Genomic DNA, 9,360 nt, shown 5'->3' with positions numbered 1-9,360 from the left:
TCTAGGCCTTTAACCTAGGTTCTAAACCTTTTGCCCAGGTTACTACTCACCCTTCCTTTCCTTCTAGAGTCTAGGTTGGCCCATTTAGTCAGACCTTTTCCAAACCAGTTATGTGAGACAGCAATTCACTTTTATCCCTCAACCCAACAATCTACTTTCTACTTGCATAACTAGTAAAACCTTACCTCCACTCTTAACCCTCACTGGTCCATTTAATATTTCAACTCATTGTGTACATGGTTATAAATGTGGTTCATGTGATAGTTTGCCATTGTAACCTCTCAGTGCAGGAGATCCCAAATCCTAGGTCACAAAAGTATCAGTAAGGTACAGAAAGAAAATTGGCACAAACCTTTAGTTTGAGATTATGTGGCATTGTTTACTACATTGGATGAATTCTTACAATTTTATAATTCCTGAATTTCTTTTATAAAATGATGCTGATGACAGATGATTAACAAAATAGAAGATAAGCAACCTATGTAAAGCAATTTCCTTCCCAATTAAAAGAATTGTCTGTCTGTGAAGTCTGAAAATTGAAACTATTGTGTTGGAGGACATAGTATAAATGCATAATTTACTTTTGGCTATGACCAGAACAGAGCTACTATAAGTAATAAGAAATAAAATTAGATTATTTAAGAAAGCATTGGTAGTCATTGTGGTTACTCAATATATATATTGCCTATTCTTCCGGGCATATGGTAAAATTGTACCTTCGTCCTCTTTAAAAGTGTATGTGGTCGAAATAGTCATCACCTAAGATCCTTCAAGGATGTGGCTTGGAGAAGAATAACCTATAAATGTATTTCTTACCTCTCCATGCATCTTCCTAGTTCAGGCCTCATTTTCTCTCTCCTGACTAGTGCAGTAGCTTCCTACATGGGACAGGGATGCTGGTGGGATTGGAGGAAAAGTGACAGGTGAGAAGTGACAGGGTCCAAGCTGGAATAATCAGCTAAGACCTTTGGGAGATGAACCACAGTGTTTGGCATAGAACGAAAACAAAAGATCCTCTGTAGTGGAGGGAGTGTCTGGAGTTTGTAGACAAAGCATTTGGGTTGGACTGTCGAGACTTATGTCCCCTCAATTGAGGAGCCAAAATTGAGGCAATAACAAGATAGGGAGCAGGCAGGGAGCTGATGCCTAAGACCAGCACTTGGTGTGGAAGGTAATTAAGTGCCCCATCCTCTCCCACTCACCACACCTATGTCACTTCCTTCCTGTTTCTGCTAACTCGGCTCTGACCACAGTCTTTGCCCTGTCCTTTTGCTCCAAGAAACTTCAGTGGGAAGAGTTTGAAAAGGAGGAAACTGGGAAGCAAGCACCTGGCTTTATCTTCACAAAGCTTTGCTCTTCTCCCCAAAGGATGTGGAAGCAGACATTGCCATACCTGATGAGGTCCTCAGGGGCTCATGGAAGACTCCAGCCTCTTCTCTGAGGGTTGATACAAGGGGACTCCCTGGAGCCAGGACTTAACCCCTAGGGTTCTCTGAAGTCCATGTCCTCCCCCTTTTAATGGTATTTAGTCATGCCTCCCAAGAGCCATTACTTGTTACTCAGAGCTGTAAGCACTTCAGGTAGTGCCTGCTTGTACCTTAGTTTGTGATGTGCCTCTCCAGACCCCTACCCCTCCTTGCAGTGTCTCCTAAGAAACAGAGTCTCATTAGAACATGTAAACTGTAACCAAGTCCTATCTGATATGACCTGGAAGAATAGGAGCTCCAGCCTCACCAGGCCATGATTACCTGTTAGGTATTTGATTTGCATATATGTTATATATTGGTCTGAGCTAGGCATTGATTTCCATCTTGTAACTTTAGAATGGCAGTTCTCTGGTCATGCTCTGTTCCTTACATATAATATGTGATAGTCTCAAGTTTTCCTAATTTAAAGGGTGAATATAAGTTCTAATTATATAATTGAGAACACCACTATTAATACAATTACTTGTCAACAATGACCAACCATCAATAAATAATAAAGGTCCATCTTTCTACATATAATTTACTTTAATGCCTGCTTTTTATGAACACCTGATTTTTATCAAAGTTCCCATGGACTTTACATGTTCTAATTGCCCATATTTTTTATTAAGTTATTTGAGATCCATGTACCACAGTTACACTCACTCCCTTTCCACAAAGGTATCCTTACTCTAACTCTAACTTTATCTTTCCTTATTAGCCTTCAGGGGTAGCTGATTCAGGAAAACTCTATAACCTTACCCCCAGGGATGTGTCTAATCTCCTGAGATGTTAAGATCAAGTGGAATTCCTATACAATAGCTTTAATGGTGGACCCTAAATTAACCAAGTACACCTAGGCCAAGAGGATATAGGCTATGTGAAAAGCAACTCATCAAAACCTTAGAGGCAAAAGTTGGTGTCAGGGACAAAAGCTAGACAGACAAAGGAAAATTAGCCTTAGGCTGAGAGAAAGCTCACACTGTTAAGTTAGAAATAGTGTGCCACTCATATGAACCAGGAATCTAGGCCATGTCCAGTGTGGCTGCATGGTATAAGTTTTACAGAGTGAGTATAGCTTGAAGTCAGAGCATCCAGGGAAAATGCCACATAAAGGCAGCAGGGTCTGAGGGCACAAAGTACCTTGCTTTGCCCCAGACTCCCTTCTAAGGGGATAAAGCCTGATGTCACAGGGCCACTCACAAGGAGTGGGCAGTGAGCACAGCTTAGATAACAATGCTAAGATAAATGTTAGAATATTATAACATTTAGAATTATTAGAATACCTGTATTAGAACCTCGATACAATTTTGTCTTTCTGCATTTTGTGCATCAATATTCATATGTATTTATCCACACATTTAACTTTTTTGGTGTTCTTCTTTCCCTCCTGCATTTCTATATATATTTTTTGTATCATTTTACTTCTGCCTGAAGGAACTACTTTTAGTTTTGCTTTTAGTGCAGGCCTAATAGTGACATACTCCATCAGTCAGGGAAAGACAAATACCTTATGTCACTCATATATGAGAACTAATAAACAAAATCAACTGAAAAACAAAATAAAACCAGAAGCATGGACATATGGAACAAATGGACAGATCTCAGAGGGGAGGGATGTGGGGGAAACTGGAAGAGATTAGCCAAAGCACATGTATGTACATATGCATAGCTCATGGACACGGACAATGTGGAGAAGGCCAGGGCTGGGGGACTTGGTAGAGGAGGGCAAAGGGAGAGTAATGGGAAATATCTATAATAGTGTCAAAATAAAAAAACAAATAAATTTAAAAGTATAAAAATAAAAATAAAATTGTATGTGGTCACATGGCTTTATTTGGTTAATAACATGTTAGTGGAAGGGATGCATATCACTTCTGAGTGGAAGCTCTAAGAGCTAGGGCATGATGTCACCACTTTCTCTTTTCCTTTTCCACAGGGAGTGGACACATTCTGGAGGGTGACTGAGAGCAAGGGTGACAGAGATCAAACATCTCAGGCAATCCATGTGATGTCAGCCAGAAATAAACCCTACTAGTTTATGTTACTTAGACCCTGACAAGTACAAATACAATTGGAATGCATTAGAAAAAGCATATCAGTGCAAGGTATTATTATTCTTTTCCTTAAAATTGAAGGCTAGAAAATAAACCCAAAAGAAAATTGGAAGGAAGGAAAGTGTTCATCTTAAGTGAGAGCCTTTATTTCACATATTTTTCCAAATGGGAGCTCCGGCTGACTATTGACAGATCAATTAACAACACTACAACAGGGGTGAACATTGTAGAGGGTTGGGACAAAATTATACCATACGTATAAGAGCTGTTTGATCTGTTCAAAATGAGATGTTATCTGGACCACCCTCCTACTGTGAGCCTAAGAAAACTAAATCAGAGAAAAATAGCTTGATTAGCTATAATGGCAAAGCCTTAAGTGGCATACAACACAGCACTGTTGACATGAAAATTTACATTGCCCTCGGTTTCTCTAAATAGAGAAACCCTGAATCTATCCCCCTATCCACTGGCCATGGTGCCAAAACATACTCCCCTAACTTGATGGCAGAATGAAAACATTTTCATAAAGTTTTAGGTCCCTTTTATACCCCAAGCTCAAGGTAGAGCTTGAGACAGGAATTGTGGCAGGGAGGGGGCACAGAAAAGGGCTAAAAATAACCAAAGTAAAAATCTCCTCAATTTTTGTATGTTATAGGTACTACATTCTCCATAGTTTCATGGTCAGAAATACTTCCTGCATCCCATATTTCACAATGACACTTTGCTGAGTGAAGGGATGTTTATCTTATAGAGTCAGGCAGCCTTAAAAGCCTGCTCTCACCAAACTACTTCCCAAGAGAACCTCCAAAGTGGTAAGTGTGTACATGAAGCAGGCCACTGAAGGGCCACTGCATTCATTTCTGCTCCATCTCAGACACTGGTATTTTTTTAAGTATTCATGAATATGTAACACTAATTTTGTTGAATCTTTAACAATGATTTCCTCGTTATAAACTGCTCAAAAAATCTGCATGCACTTTTCACCAGAATGAGCTTAGCACAATTACGAGATGAGTGGATTGCCAAACCCCAAGAACGCAGAGTTAATGAAATTGTCATCAGCATGAGCAGTGAGTGGCAGCTCAGTCTCATATACTTCGTGGTTAGCATGTGAAGAGCAAAAGCAAAGGGAATCTGCTGTATTCTAAGTGCTGAGCAATGGTGTGCCCAACCTGAACAGACACATCAATCCAGACTTCCAGGGAGATGAACGGAATTCAAGCAAGTATAGATCATCACAAGAAAGCATGACCTAGTAACACAAGTAGCATGAGAGGACTGGGTTCTAGGTACAGGTCTGTTACTAAATAGCTATGTGACCTTGAGAAAGTCATGTAATTTCTCTGAATCTGGTTCTTTATCAGGAAAATAAGGAGAATGAACTAGATGCTTCCCAAGACCCCTTCCCTTTCTAACATTCTGTGATTCTCTGTGAGATATGTACTGAGTCAGGCTATATGGAGCATCATTCAAATGGATAATGCTCTGGACTGAGCACCCCATTTCTATGGAAACAGGCCTCACTCCTCATCCCCTGTGAAGGCTGGAATACAAAGGATTTGTGCAGTCCAAATCAAGAGCTAGTGTAATAACCCAAAAGGCATTTGGCTTGGCTGGATCTCCTGGTTTTAGGCATTTGTCTTGGTTCAAAGAGAATTACCCATAGTCTCCTCAAACCTTCTCGGGGTCAGGATCTCCCATATCTATGTCCTGATAGCATTACCAGTGCCTCCCTGTGCCTGGATTTCTACCAGTCTTAAGATGATCTACAGTTATTAGCATGAGCCTCAATAGTTCTGCTGAAACTTCTCTTCTCCAAGGCCTGTCACTATAACGAACTCTATCTGTATCTCCTAGTGACCTTAGCTTTTTTTGGAGCATTATGGCTTTTTGAAGGTCCCAGAGCCTATGGTTCAGTAGCTTCTTCTGGTAGCCAACAAAGACTTCTCTCTAATTCCAGCAAAACTGTGGATTAGATCTAGAATGAGCTCTCCGGGGGCTGGCCTGAAAGTTACCAAGGAAAAGGGCTTCTAAGCTCTGTTACCATCTTTTTTTTTTCAATAGGCTCTCAGCCCCAACTATGCCACAAAGTGAAGTTTGTGACCTTAGTTCTTCCTTATATTCACTTTTCACCCAAGGTCCATTTCTTGATCTTTCTAAAAGATCTTCAGAAATTGAAAGGCACCATTTGTCTCCCATTTTTGATGTAAGACTCTTCAAGCCCAAATCCAGACCCTGTCTTTAGACCTCATGCAATTATTTCTGGTGGCCTGAAGTGAATCTCAGAGTTTCTGGATTTCATGACCAATTACACAACCACCTGAGTCTTCTGTTAAAAAACAGAAAGACAGCCCTGGCTGGTATAGCTCAGTGGATTGAGTGTGGGCCTGCGAACCACAAGATCGAGGTTCAGTTCCCAGTCAGGGCACATGCCTGGGTTGCAGACCAGTTCCCAGCAGGGGACTCATGAGAGGCAACAGTATATTGATATTTCTCTCCTTCCCTTCCTCTCTAAAGATAAATAAATAAAATCTAAAAAAAAAAGACAGACAACTAACAATACAATTAGACAATACAAGGAGCCATGTGTGTGGCATAGATTATAAATATCATTATTATTTTTATAAATAAGAAATAACTTGAAAGCTAAAGTGGCTTGTGTTATCTTCCCAACTGAATTATTGAGGAGTAAGGTATGAAAATGTGATGATTGTATTTCTAGAATGTTTCAGGAACTGTGCTAATTTTTATCTCACTTAATTCTTATAGTAATACCATGAGATACTCATACTGTTGTAATATAATAAAAGAAAATAGCCCTGGCTGGTATAGCTCAGTGGATTGAGCATGGGCCTGCGAACCAGACAATCTCGGTTCGATTCCCAGTCAGGGCATATGCCTGGGTTGCAGGCTGGTTCCCTGCAGGCCAGTTCCCAGCAGGGGATGCATGAAAGGCAACCATACATTGATGTTTGTCTCCCTCTCTCCTTCCCTTCCCCTCTAAAGATAAATAAATAAAATCTTTTAAAAAATTGGGTTGGCCAAAAACTTGAAAAAAATAAATAGAGGTTGAGAAATGTAAACATCTTCCTCTAATAAACAGCAGGATTTGTCTTTGAAAAAATTCTGACTAGTAAAGATGTTAAACATACCACGTTGTGTGTCTTTCAAAACCTAAGTCATGGACCTCCTGACCCTGCTTCATCTGCTTCTTCTTTTTTTTTTTTTTAAATAAATTTATTTATTTTTTTAAATTAATTATGCTGTTACAGTTGTTCTATTCCCCCCTTCATTCCCCTCCACCCTGCCCCCCCAACCCCACCATTACCCCCCTTTAGTTTATGTCCATGTGTCTCAAGTCCTTTAGGTTCTATATTTCCCATACTATTCTTGCCCCCCCCATCTATTTTCTATCTACTGTTCATCTGCTTCTTAAACTGTAGATTCAACCACCTCCTCCTGCATCGAGAAATCTCCAGGCAGGGTTCCTGTCTGACAATCTCTGCAGGAGACTCATATACACTAAAGTTTATTTACAGGCTTTCTATAGCATGCTGGCACCCTCTGAAGTCAAAGGCTGTATCTCATAAATCTTCCATGTGCCTGGCAGCATCAAGCACAGAATTGGGCACCTGGTAGGTGCCTAATTAAATCCATGCAGAAACAAATTTGTTCAGAGCCTTTCTCTTCAAATGAGCAATGGTGTCTGTGTAGAGGTTAAAGTGGCATGAGCCTTCCTTTTCCAAACACAGTGCTACAAAACTAATACAAAAATGAGATGCCTGGAAGGACAATAGTTCAGGAAATTCCCAGGGCTTTCTCACTTTGATTCCTTCCACTGCTCCCATGCTGGTCCTTGGGATTGGGCAACAGGGAGGGGGGTTGCTTCCTGGGCTCCAGTTTGATTGAAAGCTGATCTCCTTGGCTCTCCTGGCTCCTGAGATTTGCTCAAAATTCAACAAATAACTTAGCTAAATACTACACAGGAGTACAGAAAATATAAATAAAATGAAGACAAATGCATATCTGAGATACATGTGTTATTACCTTATTGGCCTTGATATTTCACAAAACAGAGTGACAGTGATTAGCTTTTTGAGTCCAAATTCCCTTCTGGAAGGTAATTACATGCCTGTGCCCAAGGGACTGGTATAACATCAAAAGAGTCCTCCTTCTTCTTTCAGTTCTTTGTTTCTACATGAATTTAAGGTTAATTTTTCCAAAGTAAATACTTATTTCCTTATGCAGAAAAGAGAAAGGTAGAAAAGTGGTTTGTTTAACATGGGCCTCATATTCAAATAGCAGCACAGAGATCTGCTTAAGGGAGGAATGCAAAATCTGATCTTTGCTCCATCTCCTGAAATGAGGGAAGCCACAGAAAAGAAAGCACTAATTTTTCTCTAGTGAGTAGTTTTTAAATTTACATGTCAGCATGGCCTCAGTAATATATTCAATTAAAAGTCAGCCTGATTATGTATCAATTCTACACTTCTCTGCCCTACTACTGTCCAGGCAATTTTCTAACCACTCTCAAAATATAATTTGTGCTTCCTGGGGAAAGACTGATTCAAACCAAGAATTCCCAAACAAGAGCTGAAATATAAAGCTAATTATTTCAGGCATGCCTCTGCTGCTACAGCAGGTCTTCATGGTTCAAGAGAAGTCTTAGGGCTGCTGCAAAGGCCAGGTTTCAATTTGGGTAATTAGACTTTGCCCTACCCTTGAGAGGTACCCTGACATAGTTTTTTCCCATTTCTTCCTGAGCCTCTACACATCTGTTTTTTTAAATAACCTTGGTTCCTACATACTCTGCTACTCTGACTGCATATTCCTGGGTATTTCTCATCAGCAGGATCAGAAACAATGCTTTCAAATCCTTCAGAACCTGTGTTGATGTTGCCTTCCCCCAAAAGCCTGCCTTGTGCAATTCCCAGCAGAATGAATGATGCCTTTTATTCTGTATCTTTTCATATATCTCTCTTATTAACATACTTAATTTCCTTCAGTCCCATATGATAGTCAGTTGTGGCATGTCTTCCTTCTTCCATTGGAACGTAAACCCTTGTCATCACAGACATATCTGACTTCTTGTAACAACCCTCATGACTTCTAAGTAGAAGAATGGGGGAAAAGCTAACATTTATTAAAGTTTTTCATGTACATGGCAACATAAATAACATAATCCAACCAGAACTTCAAAACAATTGATCCTAATTTTACAGGTGAAAAAACAAAATAAGGATGCTAAAGAAGAGGACATATGCTACTCAAGGTGGCAGTGCTAAGAAGTGCCAGAGCAGAGCTGGGTTTGTAGGACTGTTGGACCCCATGGCCCATGTAACAGCCCAGCGAGCATCATTTCCTTAACCTTACTCGGGGTCTGATCTGCCATAGGCACTCAAAGTTGATAAGTAAGTAAGCAAAGTTGATATCCAGTATCCTTCTGCATCTAATACCTTTCTGAACCTATTTCTGAGCTGATGACCCAGTCACCAGTCATTTGTGGGGCTTGACGGTCCCTCCTTGTAGGCTTGCTGCTCCCTCCCCCCTGCCCCTCATGGCTATGAAGGCTTTGGTAGAATCCTATCTGTTGGGAACCACCCTGCCTGGTTTCAGGAGGTGTAAACCCCCCATAACTAAGGCTGTGTGAGTGAACTTCAGACCATTAGCCACTAAGGAGACAAAGCTTATCTCCCTGGAGGGGCTCCACTTCTGCTCCTTTTTCCATAACTGGCCTCCAATGCTTGATCAGTTAGCCAATGACAGGTAAGATTCCCCAAGCAAGGAATGATCTAGGACAGGCAAGATCACATGGAGTCCCCAGGGAAGGACTCAGG

This window comes from Artibeus jamaicensis, unplaced genomic scaffold, assembly GCF_021234435.1.
Source record: "Artibeus jamaicensis isolate MK-2021 breed Jamaican fruit bat unplaced genomic scaffold, CSHL_Jam_final contig_415, whole genome shotgun sequence".
Taxonomy (NCBI): domain Eukaryota; kingdom Metazoa; phylum Chordata; class Mammalia; order Chiroptera; family Phyllostomidae; genus Artibeus; species Artibeus jamaicensis.
Note: the sequence above shows the minus strand (reverse complement) of the source record.